The sequence below is a fragment of the Phragmites australis genome, chromosome 19 (genome assembly GCF_958298935.1).
Source record: "Phragmites australis chromosome 19, lpPhrAust1.1, whole genome shotgun sequence".
Taxonomy (NCBI): Eukaryota; Viridiplantae; Streptophyta; class Magnoliopsida; order Poales; family Poaceae; genus Phragmites; species Phragmites australis.
In genome coordinates this window covers 22,292,357-22,318,267 of record NC_084939.1, presented here as the reverse complement: position 1 = coordinate 22,318,267, position 25,911 = coordinate 22,292,357, and the positions used below count along the sequence as shown (strand labels likewise).

The 25,911-nt window shown below is 43.3% G+C and overlaps 1 pseudogene; it reads left to right on the top strand.

The window, feature by feature from the left end:
- Window positions 1–10,572: 10,572 nt before the first annotated feature.
- LOC133899968 (uncharacterized) lies at window positions 10,573–20,826 on the top strand (annotated as a pseudogene).
- Window positions 20,827–25,911: the final 5,085 nt, after the last annotated feature.

Below are 25,911 nucleotides of genomic sequence, written 5' to 3'. Positions count from 1 at the left end.
TCAAGGAATTCTTCAACTTGTGTATTTTTGAATTCGCCTCAATTGTCACTTCTCACCCTCTTGATCTTCACATCAAATTCATTTTGAGCTCTTCTCATGAATTTCTTGAATATAGCTTGTGTTTCACTTTTGTCATGCAAAAACAATACCCAAGTGAAACGAGAATAGTCATCAACAATAACCAAATCATATTTGTTACCACCAATGCTTATGTAGGCTATTGGTCCAAATAAATCCATGTGAAGGAGTTCCAACAGCCTTGTGGTCTTCATCACATTCTTGGCGGGGTGAGGACCTCTAACTTGCTTTCCCGCTTGACATGCACTACAAATTCTATCTTTCTCAAAAGAAATATTTGTTAGTCCAAGGATGTGCTCCCCCTTTAGAAGTTTAGACAAATTTCTCATGCCAATATGGGCTAGTCAGTGATGCCATAGTTAACCCATGCTAGACTTAGCAATCAAGCAAGTTTTAGATCTTACTTCATCCGTTGAAAAATCAACAAGATAAAGTTTACCCTTCAACTTACCGGTGAAAGCTATTGAGAAGTCATTCCTTCTAGAGATGGTTATACCCTCATTAGTAAAAAGATAATTGTAGCCTATCTCATAAAGTTGTGATACAAATAACAAATTATAACTAAGAGATTTAACTAACAACACATTTGAGATAGAATGATCATTGGAAATAGCAATTTTACCCAAGCCAATTACCTCTCCTTTCCCATCATCACCATAAACAATATTTTCATGAGATCCTTCATTTTCTTCAAATGATGAGAACATCTCCTTCTCTCTGGTCACATGATTTATGCATCCGCTATCTAGCATCCAACTTGATCCACCGAAGGAGTATGCCTACAAAATAATTTTAAGCCTTCGTTTTAGGTATCTAAATTTATTTGGGTCTTTTCATGTTAGTCACCAGCACTTTTGGTACCCACACATTTCTTTTCACAACTCTATCTTTTGTGCGGGCACCAACATATAGAACAACTACTTTACCACGGTGGTTCCTCTTAAGCACATAAGATGCATAAAATGTGGATTGAGGTGCATGGTATTTGGATTGTTTCGCTTGTGTGGTGAGACCATTTTACTTGCCTCCCTTGATGAACTTGAGGCACTCCTTGCCATTGATTACCACACACTCACTTGGCTTGCTTGTATGCATATCAAATTCAAGTCCTATCTTTTGCCTATTGTCTTTGGCCTTAATGGTCTTGTATAGTGCATCTTTGGATTTGTATGTCTTGATGCATCCATACTTAACCAAGGTGTTTAGCCTCTCATTTTCCTTTTGCAATGCTTGCAAAAATTGAACATTAGTAGCACAAGCATTTATATCAATATTGTAACAACAAGAGCAATCATTACTAGTGGAAGCACTAAAGAGTAAGGTTGCATCATTAGAGGTGGGAGTGCTATTCTTAAGAGCATCAAATTGCACTTCAAGAGTTTTATGAGATTCATCCAAACATTTTAAATTCTCTTGAAGTGTAACATTCCTACTCTCAAGATTGGCAACGGATTCATTGGCCAAGCTTAGTTGCCTGGTCACTTCCTCAACATTCTCCCTCTCTTTAGCAAGGAGCTCCTCGAGTTCAAGGTTTCTCTCCTTTTCAAGGATGAGCAAGTCTTCTTACTTCTCAAGGATCTCCTCTTGACTCTCTCTTGTTTCCATTAGTTATTTCATTTTAGACATGACATTTTTACTAAGACCTTTAAGCATGCTTTCACAATTACTATCATAATCACTATCACTATCTAGGAGTTTGGGTTGCGATTTTACCTTGTGCCTTTTTGCCATGAGATATTTGGGAGTGTCGTCATCGTCGCTCATGCCATCGAAAAGTGACTTTGTTGGTGTAGAAGAGCGAATGGCGATGGTGGCGACTCCTTCATCATCGGAGTCGGAGTCCCACTCCTCGCCGATGTGAGCTTGACCCGAGTACTTATTGTGGGTCTTGTACTTGTCCTTTTTGAAAGTCTTTTTCTTCTTCTCATCCTTGTCCTTACTCTTCTTCTTAATCGGACAATCGGCGATGAAATGGCCAACTTCACCACACTCATAGCAAGCCCTCTTGGATGTTCTTCTCTTGGGCATATCTCTCTTGTACTTGCTATAGCCACCTTTCTTCATGAATTTCTTGAATTTTCTTACAAAGAAGGCTATTTCGTAAGCATCCAAGCTCTCATCTTTACTTGAGCTTGATTCTTCAACTTGCTTACTCTTGCTTGCCTTGAATGCTATTTCTTTGTTCTTGAAAGTGGAGTTTTGCTTGACGAGATTTTTGACTTCATTTGCTTCCTCTTCCATGAGCTCATGAGCAAGAATTCTTCCGAGCACATCGCTTGGTGTGAGCCTCTTGTATCTCTTCTTTCTCGGATAAGAGTGACCAAGGTGGGGTTTCTTAGTACAAAAGCTCTTAGCAATCTTCGCACCACCTTATGATCATCTAGTTCTTCACTTCCAAGCCCTCCTATTTTGTTCACCAACACCATCATGCGATCATACATTGCTTGAGGGGTTTCATCATCATCCATCACAAATCTTCCCAATTTGCCCTCAAGCAGCTCTATCTTGGACTCTCTCACGCTTGTGGTGCCTTCATGTGCGACTTGGAGTGTGTCCCATATTGTTTTGGGCTCCTCAAGCCCGTCCACCTTATTGAACTCCTCAGGGCTCAAGGTACCAAGCAATACACTTGCGGCTTGTGCATTGCGATGGATGCTTTACTCTTGTTCGGAAGTGAGCTCTTTATCTTCACTCGGTAAATCACAACCTGTGCAAACAATCTTCCAAATACTTAGATGAAAAGAGATTAATTGCAATTTCATTTTGTGTCTCCAAGTGGCATAATGTGTACCATCAAAATACGATGCACGCCCGAATGACATGGATATATAAGAATTAGATGTATTTAATTTGTCATAATTGAACTCAATTGCTACTCCCTTCCCTTTACCGTTGCCCGATGTCGAAATGTCATCCTTCAGACTCTTTGGGCTTTTCTCCTCAGATGCCGACATCTTCAAATCCTCCAAGCGGTGAAGCCTTGTAGGAGATTTGGCCCTGATACCAATTGAATGTACTTGATGTAGCCTAGAGGGGGGTGAATAGGCGATAACTGAAATTTAAAACTTTGCAGTGGATTACAGAGTCTGGATACTCCAAGTTAGCTCGGAGACTCCGACTTATACAGACCCAGATACTTCGAGTGAACTCCGATAGTCCGGCCTGAACAGGAAATCAAAAACTAAGAACTTTTAAGTAAACCTACTTTAGTCTATGAGTAGACAAGTTCTAATAGATGTCTAAAGACCTATTGACCAACAACCTGTAACTACACACTCACAAGCAAGTAGATAGGGGCAAATCACCTAAAATCAACTAGAACAAGAAAGTATGCAAGGAAGTAAAGGAGACAAGAATTTGTATCCCGAAGTTCGGCCACTCCACAAAGAAGCGTCTACGTCTCCGTTGAGGAGCTCACAAAGAGTTAGGTGTCTTTCAACCCTATCCTCACCCAAGCGACCACCAAGATCAAGCTAGGGTTGCTTACTCAATCTTTGGGGTAATACAAACTACCCGGGGCACTCCACAAGCTTGGGTACTCTCGGGGTGACGCCTAACCATCTAGGAACTCGAGGCTCCAGGAGTAAAGAATGCGGATCGACGGCTTGGCGACGAACTCAAGTGCTCAAGATTGGATTTAAACTCACTAGCTCTTAGTCTCACTCTCCCAACCCTACTCTCCAAATCTTCCAAGATTTAAGGTTTTTGAGGAGTTAGGAGGGCTATTGAATGGCTATGACTGTGTTTGTCCACGAGTTGTTCAGCAGAAAATGAAGGAGGGGGAGAGGGTATTTATACCCTCTCCCTCAAAAACTAGCCGTTACTGTGCTTTTTGAACTGACCCGGAGTATCCGGGTCAACCCGGAGACTCCGGGTTGGCACAAATCACACAACCACGAGCCTCTCCGGAACCCAACCTGGAGGGTCCGGATGAACACAGAACCCGGAGTATCCGGGTCAACACGGAGGGTCCGGGTGAAAATTTTAGGCTCTAACCGAGACTCACTGCCGGAGTATAGTCCGGAGACTCCAGTCACCCGGAGTATCCGGGCCAACCTGGAGACTCCGGGTTAAAACATTAAACCCATCTCAAGAGCCTGGCTCGTAGCTCTACCCGGAGACTATGGGCTGCTATCCATAATCCGGAGTCTCCGGTCTAACCCGGAGACTCCGAGTTCAAACAAAAAATAGCACTTTTCCGGTGTCCACGAATTATTGTGTCTCTCAATTTTTTTGTTCTAAAAGGATACTTGAGCACTGAGACACCATCAAAACTATCAATACGCATCCCTCTTGATAGAACGGTATTCCTAAACTCAAATTCGAAAATAAAGCGAATTAAAACCTATTGAGTAGAACATGCTGCTTCTCTTTTCTTTTGAGGGACGTCATTGTCGTGTAACTTCTCCATCGGGACTAAAACCAATTCATAACCTCAATAAACACGTTAGTCCCTTAATCGTTTGTCATCAATTAGTCAAAACACACATAGGGGGCCTAGATGCATTTTCATATGTAGTAAGGTGACACAAACCTTAATGGTTGATAAGTGGTTTCATCCGTATGTTCTCTGATGCATTATAATCACACACCAGTCAAGTAATTATCTATCTTCTCGTGAGGTTTCATAATTTTTTGATAAGTGGTTTGGGAGTAATGGACGTCTGAACATTTGATGTCAGAAATTCAGGTAGATTCAGACATTAGTTTTCAACGGCACATTATGCCACCCTTATGATATAATAAAAATATAGTGTATCCACGAAAATTGTAGATCTTTTTCTGTAGTTTCCGAAAATGTACTTGTTTGCTATCATAGACATGTCAATGATATTTTCAATGCATTTTTGTAGCAGCCACAAACTTGCAAGACTGATTCCACATGTTTCTTTTTTAAATTCAATTGTGTGTTGTTCAAGCCTTTAGTATTTATTCATTCTTAATTTCTCCAGTGGCTGCCTGGCATCCTTTTGTCATAGCACATTAAGAATTCAATCACAATGGTTATTGAAAAACATAATTAATATTACAGTCTATTTCTGCAATCGCATTCAACTCACAATTTCTCACTAGTGTGCAAATAGAACAAATTAGCTTGAACATGCATTCAATTGTTTTCAGAATTTCAGCTTGATACATAGACATATATTTGCTTTTCGATTTATATATTAGCTTCTATTGATTTAAATCAGCAAGCTTGCAATATAGAAAATGCATATATATACATCTTAGTGATAGTTCGACTAGTAGATTTAATCACCATGATTATATTACACTTGATCGAAAGAAAACCCTTAACTTTGATTCCTTTTCTTTCCTCTAAGAAACCATGGGGAAGAAGAGGACTGTCACCCCTAAGAAACCAAAAGCACAGAGGATGCTAGCACTAGAGGCCACTCCAACACAAGATGGGTGGATAGGAGCCCAAACCTGCACCCATCGTCCTCTTCCGACAGCAGCGAAAGTCAGTATCACAGCTCGAGCCTTGTTCCGTGCGAGTGGGAGAGCCGATGTCAGGCAAGTGACGAAGAATACAATCCCGCCGAAGAGGTATTGATATGAGTCAATGTATTTTATACTTGTTGAATAAAGAAATATTTTTTGTTTATGTCAACTCCCCTTGTTTTCTCTCTAGATGGTGGAAGCGCAGTCTCCAAGTCAGACAGCTAGTAGTGGTGCACGAGACTGAAAGCCAAGGTCACAAACATAGTGGCCGACGGACAAGGTTACCGTCATAGGAATCGATGCTGATGGCCTGCCTACGGATGAAAAGGCCCTAAATAGATTCTGGTGGGTCGCAGAGCTCATTGCTCGGGAGAGGGTGCCGGTAACGACTAAGTTCGATGACCTCAGTGATGAAGTGAAGTGGGACTTGTTCGATAATGTTGTCAAGGGTATCTGGAGTACCCTGGAAACATGAGCGAGCATCAAATGATAGCTACGGTCAATGCAACAATGAAAGTGATCGCAAAACTTCACCGAAGCTTTAAGAGCAAGCTTGTGAATCAGTACTTGGCTAAAGGGGTGGCGCCCCTCGAGAGCTACAAGCACTTGAAAGAGGAAGATTGGAATGCTTTTGTGCAGATGAAGAACTCATAGCAGTTCAAAAAGGAGAGTGAGGAGAAAAAGCAGCTTCGGGCTAGAAACAAGCACAACCATAGGACCGGCGCAACTGGGTACGCTGGGAAAAGGCCGAAATGGGAGGTAGAGGACGAAAAGTTAGCCAGAGAAGGTTGCGTGAATCCTTGGTTGCAATTCCCAAGACGATTGCGATCATATTTGTGTGCAAGAGGTGAGTTGTCTGATAGCGTAGAAATCACATTCAGAAACAACGAAACTCAGTCAGTTGTAGAAAAAGTAAAAGAAAAGGCAGTCGAAGCTAGTCAAGGTTCTTTCACTAGGGTCAGGGAACATGATGTTCTCTCAGTGGCGCTGGGAAACCCGGAGCACCCAGGTTTAGTGCGAGGTGTATCAAGTTCCCAGGGCTGGAAATACGGCTTTTCCGAAGACCTCAGGATGTACAAGAAGAGGAAGAGGTCTACAGTGGACGTGGATGCATTGACACAGGCATTGGCACAGGACATCACCCGAAAAGTTTATGCAAATGTCATGGAGCAGCTTGCATCACAAGGAATACATATTTTCATGCCAACAGAAGCTAGCCCTGGAGCTACAGGGAAGAGTAGCTGCGCCTCTAAGGAGGTCGAGCAACAAGTAGCTGCTACTGTGATTGAGCCGGATACGATTGACCTGCTAGAAGGGCCCATACCCTGCAGCCTTGTAATCAGACCTGGTGGGTATCACATCGAGGTTGCAAGGGGCTGGGTGCTTCCAGGCGTCCGTATCTTACATACGGTCCCGATACGTGCAGGCTATGCCGTGGTTATGGTGGACATGGTACATAGCAATACCACCGATCACGTGTTGGAGCTCCCCCCCAAAGATGAAGTCACAACTCTGGGTGACGCTCTTTGTTAAAGGATCTAGTGGAAGAGAGGCGACATCGTGGTCTCCAGTGCATCCCAGTCTGGATGAGCTCCAAGTACACTGCCGTCGTGCCCCCCACTACCAGAGATTTCACTGCCTTCTCCTCCTCTAGAGAAGCTGGCTTCACTTCCTTCTCCTCCGCATGCGGCAGCCTCGCTTCCAGATCCAATTCCGTCTCCCCCAGAGAGTCCAAAGAAGAAGGAAAAGGAGGCCGAGAAGAAAGGCTCTAAGAAGCACCTGCCGAAGATGTCGAAGGCCATTGTACCAGTAAAGAAGTCCACAGACATTGGAGTAGCATGGACTAGTGCCAACACAAAATTCCAATATGGGAAGCCCATAATGACGGTAGATGGCCTAGCAAGGGCGGGAAAAGCATGTGTCGACCTGCATAATTACTACATGCAGGTTTCTAGAGACCATAATGTCACATCTATAGTTGTACAGTACAAACGACGACACCTCTTAAGTAATAGCGTCAACTACTTCATTTGTGGGTTTCAATGACTTATACGACCTCTTCAATCTTGATGGCCTGGACGTTTCGTTATTACGGATCTTCACATTATAAGTTCCTTGAAACTGAATATTCATGAATTACTAAGTCTTGAATCTAACTATGTTCTTATCTGTAGACACTTAATGAAAGAAACAAATAAGAACAAAGATTCCATCGCATGTCTTGACCCTAAGGCTATTATAATATCGGTCATCCAACTTCACCCCGACTACACTGTGGACCATGTGGCCAGAGCAATGCAACAATATTCCAAAATGCAGTACCTGATGAGCACCCACAATATCGGTGGCCATTGGATCTTATTGGTCATTTACCTCAAGTGGGACTTGGTGTTCTACCTCGACTCGTCAAGACCAGTAGGACCAAAAGGCAAACTTAGACAGCATGATTACAGCGCTGTAAAAGGAATTCTCGACGCGTAAGTTCTGCTTGACTTAGTTTACATATTTAACTTTTCTAACATTCAAATGCTCCCTAATCGATCCATCTTTATGCAGAGCTTTTGACAAGTACCTTTGAGCTCAACCTGACTACAACGAGCAAGATGGCCGCAGACAGACACACAAGACCGGCTTCGCGGTAAGTGCTACTAAACAGATTATCAAATGTTCTCTGTTGCTGTTTTTTTTTCCTTTTGATCTAACACTAAATTTTCTTTCCAGCAGTGCCACCAACAACCACCGGGCAACGCCTGCTGATTCTATGTTGCGTGGAACATACTCCTCACACTTTGCATGAAGGATATCAAATCCTCCGATGTAAGTTCAATACAAGATTATTCGTAACTAATTTCAGTAATTAGTTTAATTCCATGATAACATGGCATTGGTTACGCGTCAAATTATGTAGAAATTTGACGCTCTTTTTTTCAACGACGATGCACTCTTAGAGATTCAACGACGGATCGCCGAGTTCTTGGCATTTGAAGTCATTAGCCCACACGGTGAATTTCACTATAGAACCACTAAGTTGTGAGGTCTTATGTAATATGAGTTGATCGAAACTTTGTAACATTTGTGATTCTGTAATGAATTGATTGGAACTTTGTAACCTTTGCGATTCTGTGATCAATACTATTGAGCTAGTGTTTGTTGATATAGATTTGGGTGCGTTGCTGTTGTTTGCAAGGAGAAGACGACTACCAAATCCTAGCTCCAGGATGCAGGCAGGAAGCAGGTCAATCCAGCATGATAACCTACACATAAGTGACGGATAACCTAGGTTACCAGTCACTTATATATTCCTCTCCAGCATATGGGAGACGCTTATAGGTGACGGGTCACGGTTATGACCCGTCACCGATGATCTCATTGGTGATGGGTAAGGACCCATCACCAATGACTAGTCATCAGTGACGCGCTCAGGGTGACGGGTGTGGGATCCATCACCCATGTCCGTTATGACCCGTCACCCTTGGTGTTTTTTTCACGTAGTGTCTCTCCTTTCCCTTCATGAATCCTTTCGAAGGAAAACTATTGGAGATGAGGAAAAATAAAGAATATGAGAACAGAAAGGGAATTAAGAAGAAAACAAAATGAAAGAAATATGGTTGGAGATGGTCTAAGAACTCTGCCACAACAGATCTGGTATGCATGCGTGTGTTTTTATAGGGCGAATATTCTCTGTGCACTACTACAAAACCAGGCTTATATGCCAGCCCATCACTGCCGGTTGCTAATGGGTCGGCAGTGATGAGGCATCACTGCCGGTTCAAAAGTTGTGTAGGAAGAATCAGCGAATGTGGCTTATGAACCGGCTGTGATGAAGGGCATCACTGCCGGGTGAGGGCACCAGCCGGTAGTGATACCTGAACTATCACTGTCGGCTCTAGCCATGAACCAGCACTGATAGTTCGTCAAGTATCACTGCCGACTCATATTATGAGCTGACAGTGATAATGGGTATCATTGCCGGCTCATAAGAAGCACCGGCAGTGATAACGGGTGAGTAGTGACTGGTCGGATGAATAGTGTCTGGTCGGGTATCATTATCGGCTCGTGTTATGAACCCGCAATGATGGGGATATCACTGCCGTTTCGTAACACGAGCCGGCAGTGATAATGGATGATAGTTTATCTTCAAAAATTCATAATTTTTCCATACGAATTCGGATGGGGACAAAATTTATTTAAAAATTGTAGACCTCAACCAGATCTACAACTTTGTAGTTGAAAACTTTTTCATTTGAAGTTATTTAGATGTCCAAATAATCGTTTGAAGTTTCAGACAGAAGAGATCAAAAGGATTGCATATGCTACTGTTATCATAAGTACTTCTATGGTGGAATGGTAAGGACGTATCGCGGAGCTGAGAGGTCTCAGGTTCGAGTGCTATGAACCGCACTCACGTATTTCACGCGAAAAATCACGTGACTTGTGACTTGCGCGGGCGCTAGTTCCTTGGGTGCAAAATTTATTTATTTTTAGTTTTTCTGACCTAAAGAATCAATCGAGGGCAGACTATATCATTACCGGCTGAAACCTTCAGCCGGCAGTGATAACCGGCTATCACCGCCGGCTGAAGTCTTTAGCCGGCAGTGATAACCCCTTCACTGCTGGTGTCTATCACTTCGGAGACTATCACTGTCTGTTGCCCACTGCCAGTTCTAAAACCGGCAGTGAAGATCATTTTAGAGCTGACAGTAATAGAGTTTTCTATAGTAGTGATGGTGTATTCTTGTTCTATGTAGCAGGAGACTATGACATTCTTGACTGTTGAGGGTTGCACAATCTTGTGAATCAATGGTTTCTGGCTTCTTCTGGTAATTCAATGACAAGGTTTCAGTTGGTAGGTCTTCTTGGAGAGCCGTCCTTTCTCAGCAAGGTGACTTGTCTGCACGGTGGTGACCTGCACAGAGGTAGCATCCAAGAAGCAAGCTCACTCAGGCCAGTCAATCTGACTTATTACCGCGTGTGACTAGTCTAGCTAGTACGCGCGGTATCATCTTAAATATTCACTCAGGTTCCCTATTATCTTTCGCGGAGGAACAGTGTTTCTCCATTTTCTCTCCAGTAAAACGCCTACGCACGCACAACACCACATTAGTGCATGCGGTAACCAGCTTGATCTGATCGTCCATGGATTATCAGCAGTACATCCAACTCGCGCATCCTTCACGTAGCTCGTCTGCAAAAGCAACGTCGTCCACGCAAAGGAAGGATGATGCTGCACGCTCGCTCGACATGTGCCCTTCTTTCTACCTCGCTGTCAGCAAAGGGCGGATAGAGGAGGTCATGGCGCTGCTCCTGCAACAACACGGTGCTGCAGCTGATGGACAAGCCACGGGTAACAAATTGATCCTTTTTTTTCTATATATTAAGAGATACAGTTGTATGTATTTGTTGTGTGACTCTGATGTCCATGATTATAAAGAAAGTTACATTTCTTATGCAACTCTAGAAGTTATATTTGACTAATGTTTAAGAAACTAGAAACTAAAAGAACAAGAAAACGTGTAGCTCAAAGCCAACTATTACAGAAAACCCCTTCACTGTCGGCTCTAAAATCCCCATCATTGCCGGTTTTAGAGCCGACAAAGGGCAACGGGTAGTGATATTCGAGGACTATCACTGCCGGTTCAGTGGACCGGCAGTGAAGGGGGTTATCACTGCCGGCTAAATCCTTTGACTGGCAGTGATTCGTTGGCATCATTGACGGTTGTATCCTTCGGCCAGCAGTGATTTGCTAGAATTACTGCCTGCCGAAGGTTTGAGCCGGCAATGTTTTCCCTCTCCCCCCTCCGCAGTCCTCCTCTTTGTCCTCTCTGTACTCCCTCTCTCTCCTCAATCTCTCCGTCTATCTGTCAATACATACATACAATGATATATATATTTACTGTAAATCAATAATAAAAACACTTTCATTAATACGTAGTAATAACACATATTACAAGTTAGGCATCGACAAACACATAAATATTACAAGTCACCCCTTGAAAAGTCGGTTGAGTTGAGCCAGTCTAGTATCCCTCTACCTCTCCCGCGACGAGGACCGTGTCCCCGCACTGACGATTGATGGCGTGAGTATATTCGGGGACATCGGGGGGCCGATGGTGGTGGAGTGGAGGACCTGGCAACGCCTGATCGGCCGCAGCGTCGCCTATGCTCCAGGCTCACCGGCGTGTCAAATACATCGAAGTCTAATGCCTAAACGCCTCTAGGTTTTGAGCCTTCGGCCTCCTCCATAGCACACTGACGGGCCACCCACTCATCCTTCTACTCCTGGGCACGTTTACGGGATACTTTTTCTTGCTCCTCCGCAGTGCACAGCTCACGGGCTAGCCTCTCATCCTCCTCCTCTTGGGCACATTTACGAGACGCTGCTTCTTGCTCCTCCTTCGCATCATCGTTGGAAGGCCATTGTGTCCAGGAGTCGTCCGACGATACCAACTTCGTATCATACATAGTAATTTATATCATTCATTAATAAATGAAAAAATCTACGATTTACAACTGAATAAGTGCTGGTTCTATGATATGACATCCATTGCGAGGATGACAAGTGGGACATATCGTAGAGAAGTATCTCCTTTCATCATTTGATCATCTAACAATATCGATTTACATTGCCATCTAATAGTAGGATCATAATCGCCCTTATACATGGCCTAAAGTTCTCAGTTAACAATATCGATTTACATTGTTATATGATTGATTCTATTAAACACATGAACTCTCTTTACAACTAAATAAACCAATCTCTCTGTCCAGCTGGCAATATCACAACATTAACAACATACCATTTCATAGCACATCAAAAACTTGAAAATAAGAAAGATGATTCAGTTACCCCAACAATCACCACTAGAACCCCCTCTCCTCTCCTCCTCTAATCCAACATTCCTAGCTAATTTGGTCCTCATGATCGACCAGTTACTCAAACAATCCTCTAATCCAACCTGCAATCCAACATTCCTCTAATCCAACCTGCAATCCAACATTCCTCTAACCGTTACCTACAAGACGGCAAGGTCTGGGCGGCGGGTTGCGCGGGCTAGGCATCGAGGAGGACGGGAATGGCGCCGGGCAGGAGGACAGCAACCGCGGCGGGGAGGAGGACGACGGTGTCAAGGAGGACACAGACAGCAGGCACGGGCTCGTGGACCTCCGGCGGTGTGGGCTCCTCGGTGTCGGGAGGTGTTTCGGCGGACGGCATAGGGAAGGAGAAAAATTTTCTAAGTGTCAAAGGGCGCAGGGCGTCGAGCTATTTTATAGGGGAGGACTTTGATTGTCGGCTCAATATGACCACCGGCAATGAAATGGTACCTTCACTGCCGGCTCACTAGGACAACCGGTAGAGAAACTACTTTCACTGCCGGCTCAATAAGTGCACCGGCAGTGAAACTACTTTCACTACCGACCAAATATGTCCAACGACAGTGAAACCCCTTTCACTGTTGGTACCACGGGGTGCAAAAAATTTGTTTCAGCTTCGCGCGCATGCGCGGAGAGACTTGAACCCAAGTTATACACCAAGTAAGACTGAACAAACCGTTGCGCTACTCACGTGATGTCGAAAGAGTTTGTACTATCTATAGATATTAACATTATGTTGACCTAAAATCGTAATACATATTTATTTAAATTTGAACTTGCTATATAGCAAAAATTACGTTTTGTATATACCTAAATTTCCTGGTTAAATTTTCTAATTCAATTAAAAATTAAAATAAATATGTTCATACCTAAGTTTCTATATTGAGGCTTGCTAATTAATTAAAAAATATACTTGGAGCTTCACTGCCGGCTCAATAGGACTACCGGCAGTGAAACTACTTTCACTACCGGCCCAATAAGTCCACCGGCAGTGAAAGTAGTTTCACTGCCGGCTCAATATGTCTACCGGCAGTGAAACCCCTTTCATTGCTGGTGCCACGGGATACAAAAAAATTTGTCTAGTAACGTATCAATCAAGCTATCACACACGTTGTTCTCAATGTGCATGACATCAATTGCGTGTCGAACCACCAAATCCGGCCAATATGATAAGTCATAAAATATAGATTTCTTTTTGAACATAAGAGCTCTAAGATTAAATTTCGGAACCGGTGTACTCCCGCGTCCCTTTCGAAGGATAGCCCTAAGTCCCTTTACCATCTCATATACCAGTCTCCCAGTGCGATGCTTAGGAGGTGATCGAGTCTCAACTTTCCCATCAAAAGCTCTCATGTCGCTGTGGTACGGGTGATCCTTGCGAAAAAAATTATGATAACCTAGGTACACTATTTTTTGGCTGTTTTTCAACCACAAGCTCTCTGTTTCATCTAAGCAATGCACGCATGCACAATAGCCTTTGACAGTCTGACCCGGTATATTGCCAAGGGCTGACCAATCTTGGATTGTTACAAACAATATTGCGCGTAAGGTGAAGTTCTCTCGTTTGTATGCATTCCATACCTGCACACCATCGTTCAACAGTATTACAATATTTTTCATTAATGGTTTCAGTAGATATCGATATCGTTGCCAGGTTGTCTCGGCCCTGGTATCAGCACCGGCATCATAATGTACTTCCGCTTCATACACAACCAAGGAGGAAGGTTGTAGATAGATAGAGTCACAGGCCAAGTGCTGCGACTACTGCTCATGTTACCGAATGGATTCATCCCATCCGTACTCAACCCAAATCTTATATTCCTCACATCTTCCGCAAATGGCTTCTTGTATTTCCTATCGATGTTTCTCCACTGCGTAGAATCAGCGAGGTGTCTCAGTATTCCATCATCCTTGCCCTCATCGATGTGCCATCGCATTAGTTCGGCATGCCTTTTGTTTACGAATAAACGCTCCAAACGGGGGACTATAGGAAAATACCACATCACCTTTACGGGACGCCTTTTCTTCTTTCCTTCACCATTGATATCATCACCGTCACGCTTGTACCATGCTGCATCACAGATGAGACACGCTTGCATGTCTGCATGCTCTCCATGATACAACATGCAATCGTTTGGATATGCATGTATTTTCTGTACTTCCAACCCCAATGGGCACACAACCTGCTTGGCCTAGTACGTGTTTTTTAGCAGCACATTTTCCTTTGGAAGCAATTTCTTCAAGAACAGTAACAACTCTGTAAAGCTTGTATCAGATCACCCGTTGCTTGCCTTCAATTACAGTAGTGAAAGCACGGTACGCAACTTTGTGTTCTCCTTCTCGCAGCCCGGGAACAACGGTGTTTTAAAGTCCTCTAACATATGCTGGAGCTTTTGAAACTCTCTTTCATTGGTAAAGTTTCCCTCCCCATCGCGCAACATCTGCTCTAGATCATCTACGTTGGCGTCAGCAAACATCTCCTCTAGATCATCATCGGCCAACGTATCTCCGGCAGGTGGCATATCGATGTATTCGTCGACCGGCATATCAGTGCATATGTCTTCGTCTTCTCTTTCAATGTATTGCCCTTCGTGTACAATCTCAGCTTCACCGTACTCGGTCCAACTGGTATAGCTAGGCATAAGCCATTTGTCATCAAGTAGGAATGTATCTACTGGGTGATGGAGAACTGCTTCTTGTTCTCGCAATCGACGCATGGACATCACATGTATTGAGAGTGTATATTTAACTTGTGCGTCGTGGTTTGTACTAGGAAACAATACACACCGTTCTTGTACTCTGCGCTCACACGGTTCGCATCGTACATCCATCTTCTGTCCATCTACAATTATATCATTATTGTAAATCCAAATTCATAACATTTAGAATATTTTGCGATCATCAACAAATAAATTAGCTCGTCATCTCCTACCGGCAATTGACCCGGATTGGAGGAGCCGCCTTTCGCATACTTTCGCGTCTACTTCTGATGAGTATTTGTTGGTACCATCCCTAGAGATTTTCTTTATTATTCAACACCTTATCTAAGTCTCATTAAGGAAACATGAAAAATAAATACGCTCATATATAAATATAATTGTATCTTACTACATACCTAAATATCATAGCAAAATTTTCTAATTCATTAAAAATCAAAATAAATACCCTCATACCTAAAGTTTCCATATTGGGAACATGCTAATAATTAAAATAGAAAAAATATAATTAGAGCTTTCTATATACCTAAATATCATGGCTAATTTTTCTAATTCACTAAAAATCAACCATAAATATGCTCATACCTAAAGTTTCTATATTAGAGCTTGCTAATTAATTAAAATATAAAATATATAATTAGAGTTTGCTATATACCTTAATATTGTGGCTAAATTTTCTAATTCATTAAAAACCAATAATAAATATGCTCATACATGTAGCTAATGTAAATCAATAATTAAAGCTTCCATATCATAAATGAGGTATAATTGCATCTACATTGTCGCAAAAACATCATGGCCATATGTTCATCTCAATCATTTCAAAATCTAGAGCAATCTAGCAAATAAAATTCAAATAGAAATGGATTGGAGAGTAAGTTACACAGCTTGGAACACCTAGGGCATGAGGATTCGTCAAAATTTGAAGCCACCAAGATCTTGCTGAGCAAAAATGGCCGCCACCGAGCAAGAACAGAGCTCATCTCTGTTGTGCTCGAGCTTGCAGAAGGAGAGAGCAACTTTTATATAGCCAGGACATCACTGCCGGCTCATTTAACCAGCCGGCAGTGATGTTATGCTATCACTACCGGTCGGTAGATTAAGCCAGCAGTGATGAGGGAGCAGGGCATCACTGTCGGCTCAATCCATCGACCGGCAGTGATGACCCTTATCACTGCCGATTCATAAGCCACGATGGCTAATTCCCGCACGGCTTATGAACCGGCAGTGATGCCCCATCATTGCTGGCCCATTAGGAACCGGCAGTGATGGACCGACATATAAGACCAGTTCTATAGTAGTAGCCTCTAAACACTATTGATATTTGGTAGTGCTAGTAAAATAGGGCCTCAAGCGGGTTCTAATAATAAAAAAGAACAAACTGGAAAGAGTTATACAACAATTACATAGATATAAACTAGACTAAAACAATTAATACATTTAATAATACCTTGCATAAGAATACAAAACTTTGTGATATATGTGAGGATAAATTCTATTATATCAGTAATTGGCCAACAAACACAAGCCTCCTCCTTAGCTCTCAAGGCATAGAAATCATGTATCACAGAATAAAAAGCAAAGTGTCTCTATACATGATAAATTGAACCCGACACTAATACAGAAAAGATCATCACTACCGGTTCAAAATTAATATCACTGCTGATTTTTGAACCAACAGTGAATTAGTGGCAGTGATAATCCATTATTATCACTGCCGGTTCTTATCTTCAACCAGCAGTGATAACCCAATGATAACTGCCGATTCATAACATGAACCGACAGTGATAAACCAACTATCACCGTCGGTTCATGTCTTGAACCGGTAGTGATAATCCTTCAACATGTGCAAAAATACTCTACCAGAAACTCTTCAGCATGAGGAAGTCCCTATGCCAAAATGTTTACGGTAAAGTATTTTATACCTAAATCTAAAAATAGGAACAGATGTTGCGAAGCTATTGTACCAGGAGCTCTTTATACGTTCCATATCGAATAGCTCATGATACAGCAACCATGCGCCATCCGTTTACATCTTGCGCTAGTTGAGTGAGAACACTATCCGAGTGACAACAGTACATCTAAATGAATGACGAAATCACACTCTTGAAAAGAAATTGTATTTTTTTCCACTCATTTAGATGTGTCTATTGCCACAATCTAGTTTGAACGAATGACAATATCTAAATCTACATTCGTAGTAACAATAGTAAGCCTAAATGAATGGCAAAAACATAATTTTAACACATTTGTGTTTTTTCCATTCATTTAGATCTACCTATTGCCACAATCATCTTCACACAAGATTCATGTGCGCAGTGGAGACGAGGAGAGGAGATGAGGAGACGGGGAGTGGAGATGAGGTGACCACAGGGAGAGGAGATGAGGAGACGGGAGGAGAGGAGGTGTGGAGATGGGGAAGGCGTGCAGCCGCGTGGGTTGCTCGGGAGACAACGGGCTCGGCGGATGGCGAGTTGGCTACGACTCGAAGCTTGGTGGACGATGAGGTGGCTACGGCATGAAGGACGCGTTGAAGCAGGGCGCAAGGGACAGGGGCAACTGCAATAGAGACGGTGACCACAGCTCTACTTCAACTGCCTCTATCCTTCGGGTGCGGCTTCAGGAGAGCGAAATAAGACGGGGGCGTTTGTGGGAGACATATTCTATTTATAGAAAAATTATCACTGCTGGTTTGAAATACAAACTGACTGTGATAATAAATAGCATTGCTGGTTCTTCTTTGTCAATTATTGCTCCGTCGATTTGAATTATGAACTGACAGAGGTAAATATTATCACTGTCGGTTATTAAAGGCATGCCTTTTTAAGAAGCGATAGTGATAAATATTATCATTACCTGTTTAGAATATGAATAGGTTGAGATAATATTATCACTGCCAGTTATTAAAGACGCATCTTCTAAAGAACCAGCAGTGATAATATAGTTATCACTGTCGGTTTTTATTGACCCATCTTTTTATGTTCGTCAGGAGCTTAAGAACCAATAGCAGGAATAACTTTTTGTGTGGTAGTACGACTACTCTCCACGTGAGCAGGATTTCACATCCTAGCTTGTTTTCATGAAGTCACGACAGGTCATGCTCAGACCGGATTTCTCAGGATAGAGAAAGTAGTACTGCATCTTCATATCCGGCAGCGCTCGACAGCTTTAGAAGAGAAATCTATCAGATGCGTGCGCGAGCGAATCTATAGCATGATCAGGTGCTCGGAGACTAGATCGAATCGGGTGACGGACCCCTACCACACAAGAGCTCCCGGACTCGGAGGTGCATGCATGGCGCACTGAAGTTATTGGGTGCTTATTTGATAGCTTAAGTGGGTCTGTAACCACTTATTCCCAAGGAAATATAAGCCCATTGATATTTCATTTATTTCCTTTATGAGTTCTTACTATGAGAGGAAGGAAGAACACATTATTTGTTGGTTCGGTACTATTATAACAGTTGAAATCATGCTAGCCCAGCAATTGCGCGGGTGATCTTGCTAGTTCAGCATTAACCTAAAAATAGATCAAATATAATTTAATTTCCTTGTGCCCGCTTCAGGCATTATTCGGTATGGACGGTGCGACATACTGTAGGTGAGTGCGGAGAGGAACACGGTTCTTCACTTGGCGGCGGAGAAAGGGCGTGATGAGCTGATCCAGGAGCTCTACATCAGGTTCAGGGAGAAGGTGAAGAGCCTCCTCTCTCGCCAGAACTCGGCGCTGGACACGCCCCTGCATTGCGCGGCTAGGGCGGGGAGTGATAAGGCCGTGGTGGTCCTCGTCCAGATGGCCCGGGACTGCGGAGAGAGCATCCTGGAATGCAAAAACGAGGCCGGGGACACGGCGCTGCACCTGGCGGCGAGACACGGCCATGCCAAGGCGATGGAAGCTCTGGTCTCCGCGGCGACGGCGGTGGCCGCCAAGCTGAACAACGCAGGTGTGTCGCCGCTGTACCTGGCGGTGATGAGCGGGTCGGTAAAGGCCCTCAAAGCGATTACCACGTGCAAGGAGGCCTCATCCGTCGGACCAGGTTTGCAGAATGCTCTGCACGCTGCCGTCTTCCAGAGCAAAGGTTAGTTGCGTTGTCTTCTTCTTTATGGTCGCCTCGTCGTAATCGCTGATGATTCTTTGTTGTTTCATGTAAGAACTAATGTGTATTCATTCATTCCAGCGCAAAAAATGGTAGAGCTGCTACTGAAATGGAGGAAGGATTTGGCAGACGAAGTCGACTGCCACGGCAGCAGCCCGCTCCATTTCGCGTCATCCGACGGCGACTGCAAACTCGTAGGGGCGATCCTGCGCGACGCGCCGCCGAGAACTGTGTACAAGAAGGACTTGGACGGCCTCTCCGCTCTCCACGTCGCGGCTCAGATGGGCCACCACCGCGTCGCCAAGTTGCTGTTAGAGAGCTGCCCCGACGCCGCCGAGCTCCGGGACAACAACGGCAGGACCTTCCTTCACGCCGCGGCCAACGAGAAGCGCTCCTCAGTCGTGTCTCTTGCCATCAAGAAATTCAAGGACTCCAAGCTGCGTGGCCTCCTGGACGCGCAGGACAGGAAGGGGGACACGCCGCTCCACCTCGCGGTGGCCGCGGGCGCGCCCGGCATCGTGGAATCCCTGCTACGGAAGGGCAAGGTGCGGGTTGATGTTTTGAACAACGACGGGAAGACGCCCCTTGATCTCGCCGCGGAATCAACCAGTTACTTCACCATGGTGAGCTACTGCACGCATCGATAGATACACGCGCGTGATCATGCACACTAACTTAAACGGATCAATTTGCTACATAAGACTCTACTAATACTAGCACTTTCGTGCACATGCTTGCATCAGGTAAGCCTGGTGGTGACGCTAGTCGCTTTCAAGGCTCAAACCCGGCCGCAAAGGCAGGACAATCTGAAGCCGTGGGATATCTCCAACATAGTGAAAGGGATAGAGAAGACGTCCGACAGCCTCGCGGTGGTGGCCGTGCTCATTGCCACCGCCGCATTGGCAGCCGGGTTCAACCTGCCCGGTGGGTACGGTGAGAAAGGCCAAGCGAACCTCGAGCGCAAACCCGCCTTCAAACTCTTCCTGTTCCTCGACACCCTTGCCGTGGCGACATCCATGGTCGCGGCGATCCTGCTTGTCTACGGGAAGGTGTCTTGCTCCGCCGGCTCGTGGAAGAGCTTCGTGGCGTCGCTTCACTGCATGTGGGTGTCGCTCAACAGCCTGATGCTGGCCTTCAATGAGGCTTTGGTTACCGTGATGCCAACAGGTTATCATTTCGGGTTAATGGCTATACAATTGTGCATCCAGGCCTTGATCTTTTGGATCACGGTGTGTGTTGCGCCTTCAGCGAGGTCGTCACTCACACACCTTTGCAGGTTTCTGTGGCATCGCAGTCGCTCAAAAGGAAGCCATGCCATCAAGAGGCAGTATCCGCTCGCCGGCGCTCCCGTACCCAACTTTCTTCTGTTTAAGTTTATAAATATAATAGCACCTATTGGTTTTGTAGTCGTCTCTGTTTTAGCATACAGAGATAACTGAAAGACCATGTTGACATGTACCATGGTCTAGATATTTGAGAAGGGTTGGCTCAGGAATTGTTTGGATTGATAATTTTATTTCTTGGGGCACTGCTTTGTGCATGTTTATTTGTTGAAAATGCATCGAGAACATATTTTGACTAACATAGGTGTTGGAAGAGGAAGAAGTTATTTGTGGAGATCTAAGTGTGTTTTTTTTATCTCATAATGTCACCAAGATGTAGTGTTCTCTCGCCAGTGCTTCCGTGTCCAACTTTCTTCTTTCAAAGGTGATAAAAACATAACAGTGTGTATCGCCATTTTTAAATTTATAGATCGACTCTATTGTAACGAATATAGAGAACGGATCATCCATGCACACAGTGGTCAGTGGCCACCTTTACTCGATCCTCTGTAGAAAAAGTGTACTTATACGTACTGAAGTATACCATGCGTCTCATTAGTTAGAGGCAATACTGTACTCCATCTCATCGAAAATATTGTACTACTGACATTACTACTATTCAGCTTGAATCAAGCACTGATCTAGAAACACAAATAGACACCTAGATGTACCATATGCACATTGTTGTGAACTTGTGATATTTGTGTTCGCTTACTGCTTGTTACAACATATAAGAATGCGGTCACTTGTGACAAGAGATTTGTGCTTCGGCTAGGGTCATCATCTATGTTGCAAGGTTACAGTTAGAAATCAAGTTCATGAATGCCCAAATCTTAGATGGAGGAAGGGGTTATGGAGGTAAGGCGGTCGACGAAAGCGGCATCTGATGAGATGATGAAGACTTCAATGACGAGGGCATCGCAAGGTCACTGGAGATGTGGAAGAAGGATGACACAATAGAGAGAAAGAGAGAGGTGGAGGTGGTGGTCAACTTTTGTGAGCACATCCTTGGTGTCCATAGAGGAATCAGCCGATGATTGCAGGCCTCCCAGTCGTCGAGTATGGTGCTGGAAATTTAATAGAGGTGAGGAGAGGGACATAGGTAGCACAACAGCAGTGGAGGTGAGGGAGTGGGGGATGCAAGAACGAGGGTTTGAGTATCTTTGAGGAATATATAGGAGGTTATACTACCACAGAAACAGTAGAAGTAGACGGAGTGATACAGACGGTTTCCTAGGACCCGTTATTGACAAAATACCCAGAGATGGTTTCTAAGGAGACGTGTATATAACATGACCGGTCGTCTAGGTGTGCTAGAATTCATAGATAATTTTTACATATTTGTATGTTACTATCATACATACAAAGACAAATTTTAGAAAAATTCGTCTGTAATATTATCACAGACGGTTTTTTTAAGATCCGTTTGTGTTTGTATGATAGATATAGACAGATTACTATGATAAACCGTCTGTAGTTAAAGACCCGTGTGCTGTTTTAAATTTGACCCCTCGCTCTCCGCTCCCCACTACCCCTTTTTACAAACCGCTCGTCTTCCTCACTAAAGCAACAAAGTTCATCTCCCTCGCTCTCCTCATTTGCATTCATCCCCTTCCATAACAGCAAGTTTAAGGTTTGTTAGGTTTTGATTTTGCGAGGGAGGTTCGAGATTTGGGTGATAAATCCCCTTCCCTGCACTGAGGTGAGTTTGAATTGCATCGCAATTTTGTTAAGGTTTTATTCTGTGTACTAAGTGTTGTTGTTTTGTATCCCAGATCTGCATAGAATATGTCTTGTCAAGCGCTGAGAGGATGGGATTGTTCCTATGCCTGCTTCCATGGTTAGGATGCTTGGCGTCAATTTTGGTCCTATGGAACATGTGTTCTTTGATGAATGCCCAAATCTTAGATGGAGGAAGGGGTTGTGGAGGTAAGGCAGTTGATGAAAGCGGCATCTGATGGGATGATGAAGACTTCGACGACGAGGGCATCACAAGGCTACCGGAGAGGTGGAAGAAGGATGGTACAATAGAGAGAAAGAGAGAGGTGGAGGTGGTGGGCAACTTTTGTGAGCACATCCTTGGCACCGATAGAGGAATCACTGATGATTGTAGGCCACGCGGTCGTCGAGTATGGTGCTGGAAATTCAACAGAGGTGATGAGGAGAGGGAGAGGGGCAACACGTTAGCGGTGGAGGCGAGGGAGTGAGGGATGGAAGAACGAGGGTTTGGGTATCTTTGAGGAATATATAGGAGATTAGTGGAAGGAGAAGTGGTATGTGGATGCTCAGATATTAATCCAATGGTTGAGGAAGTGGAGGAGTAATTGGAATTCAAATACATGATCATGATCGGCGAGGCAACTATACTCTGGAATTCCTTCAAAGATGGTATTGGCACTATTGAACAACTCACATGCACTTTGATCTACCAACCTTGATTGAAGCAATGCATCAAGGCATTATTCAAACACCAACCAATTCACTAGAGTATTCTTAGGTTATCGTATCTACAAGGAGTTTGCTCATGGTGAAATGTGCTTCAAGTCAGCATAGGATCCTATGCAAATCAAGATCGAGGTTTAGTTGCAAAAATTAAATAAATTGCATAAAAATGAGTAAAATAAAGAATATAAACTAAACTATATAGGTGCAATGCAATTAAAGCAAAGACTTTATGTAAACATGGTTCATAGGCTTTTGGCTAATCAAGATATTTCATAGGGCTTGGGATTAAGCGCTACACCTATTGCTAATATGAGGGCGAAGTCTAAATTGAGTGCACGGTTATCTAGGTTTTGACACACCTTGTAACTTCTGCCAGCTCATACGTTGTATCACGATAAACTCACGAATTAGTAGATACCCTGGCTACAACCTTAAGTGGTGGTACTTCATGATTCCCCTGCATCAATGATCTGGCAAGTCGAATGCATAGTCTGTCCCCGTATGCACTCGGTTCCCATCACATATGTCGCTCGTCCCCTCCATGTTACCCCGCCAGCACTAAGATGATCGATCTATATCAACAACTAACCAATATAAACCCTAATTCATATCGATATTGCGTTAGCCTAAGAACGACACACTGCCCACACATGAATTGAACAACCATGGATAGGTAAGCAAAATACAAGGCAATACCAAATAGATTGCACAATCTGATATACATCTATTGGATAAACACAAAATACAATGATAAATGATTTAACATGCAAACAAGGTACAAGGTGTTGTCCAAAAAATCCTACAATTGTGGAGGAGATCAACATTGGAGTGGAGGCCATGTTGGTGGCGTCGGATGGCCTCCGACTATGGTGCACCAAAGGGAGCCCTCCATTGAAATGGATCTTGGTGACAGGGAGGACACCTTAGTGGAAGCCTCCCCTCTGTGGGGCGAAATAGGGCCAGCCACACCCAAGAGAGGCAATAAGTAGTCTTTATGCGGGCCTCCCAACCTTCAATTTGATTCTAATCCGATCCAATATCGATGGTTGATGGGTAGTTTTCTCCTTCAAAATATCTTCCTTAAGTGCCAATGAACCTCCCAAAACAAGTACCAATCATCGAATTGGCCTTAAAAATATCAAGTTAGGGCTTAAATCAGGACCATCCTGACTTAACCTAGGGTCGGTATGGTCAGTTATAAACCCTTATAACTATATGTCCTCCACTGCCCTCAACTCATCTTCGGAATATAGAAAATTCATATGAAGTCGGATGCAGACGAACCTTGTATCAAAATTATAGCTTTCGGCGAGAAATATGACTTTTCTTCTATACATGTTTCCATTTGAGGTTGTTTGGGTTCCCAAATAATTGACGAAAGTTTAGGTAGCATATTGGACACCTGTAATTCCTCTGGATTGCTTCCAACTTGACTTCTTTTATCGTGGTTCGCCCATGGAAGCTCCATAGCACCTTTATTATTTTGCATAAAAATAAATATAAACTAAGACTAATATGATGGAATGATGAAATATGCAATGCTGAAATATAAAACAATATAAATCACATGTTAGAGAGGGTGAATTAGAGTGTTTTCCGTTGAAAGCATAATACACTATTAGTGATGCCTGCATGTGCCAGACAGCTCTTCTACTTGAAAATCCTTTTAAACACTTTTGCCAAATCCACGGGTTTAAAGGTAAATTACTGTAAGCCATTCATGATGCCAATTAATGTTTCAGAAGATAAGATGGAAATTCACACTAGGACCATTGGATGCCAGAAAGGTTCTTTACCATTTACATAGCTAGGGATCTCTTTGGAACTGACAAAACCAAGAGTGACAGACTTCTACCATGTGATCTAGATAATAACTAGTGCAAAATGGTTTATTTCAATCAGTTCGTAACCCCATTGCAGTCGGTTTTCGTACCGACTAAAACAAAGTGACTATGAAAATCAGCGCATATCACAGTTGACAAGAGACTACCAAGTTGTGCAACATTCCTCTGACACGTTGGGCGACTAACAATGGTCAATTCAGTCCTCTGTACATTACCAACTTTTATATGTGCAACTTGATGCTTCCTAAGGGATTCATTGATCAATTTGACAGAGCTAGGCACCACAGTCTGTGGAGATGGTCAAATCTCACAGCAAAAGGACCAGCTTTGGCAAAATGGACAACAGACTGCAAACCCAAATCTCATGGAGAACTTGGAGTAATAAACATCTCTGCACAAAACAATGTACGTACTTCTGCTCAAAAACCTACACAAATTCTTCAATAAGCATGAGTTACCATGGGCGCATCTTGTCTGGTAAGCATACTATCAAGACAATAAACTGCCTGACAAGAACATTGGCTCTTTTTGATGGTGAGATAACCTAAAATTGATGTATATAAAGGTATTGTAACACCCTGTGTTTTGACATGTTTAAAAAGTCACTAAAAATTTGAACTTTTTCATATTTACAACAAAGTCAACTTGTCTGTTTAAAAATGGGCAAAGTATCCCAAAAACACTTTCAAATTTAATTTCTTACATTTTGGAATCCTGCATAAAATTTAGTCATAATGCATGTTGGTATTCTGGTTTTATTTGAAATTTTTTGTTTGTTAATTCAAATTTGAATTATTGCAAAATCTTTGAATAGATCAAACAAATTTTAATCCATAAACCCTATCAGGCCAAATCCTTTTCTTTCCTCAACCTCCCCCTCCTTTTCTTTTTCATTTCTGCCATCGGGCTGACACTGACCCTCTTCCTTCCCTTCTTCTTTTCTTCTCTTATTATCTAATGGGGCCAAAACCAATCTCCATTCTCAAACTGGCCCAGCCCAGCCTGGTCTCTCCCTCTCCCTCTCTCTTTTCCTCTTCTTTCCTAATCGGGCCTCATCTCTCCACCTCTCACCTTCGGTCCAGCCTGGTCCA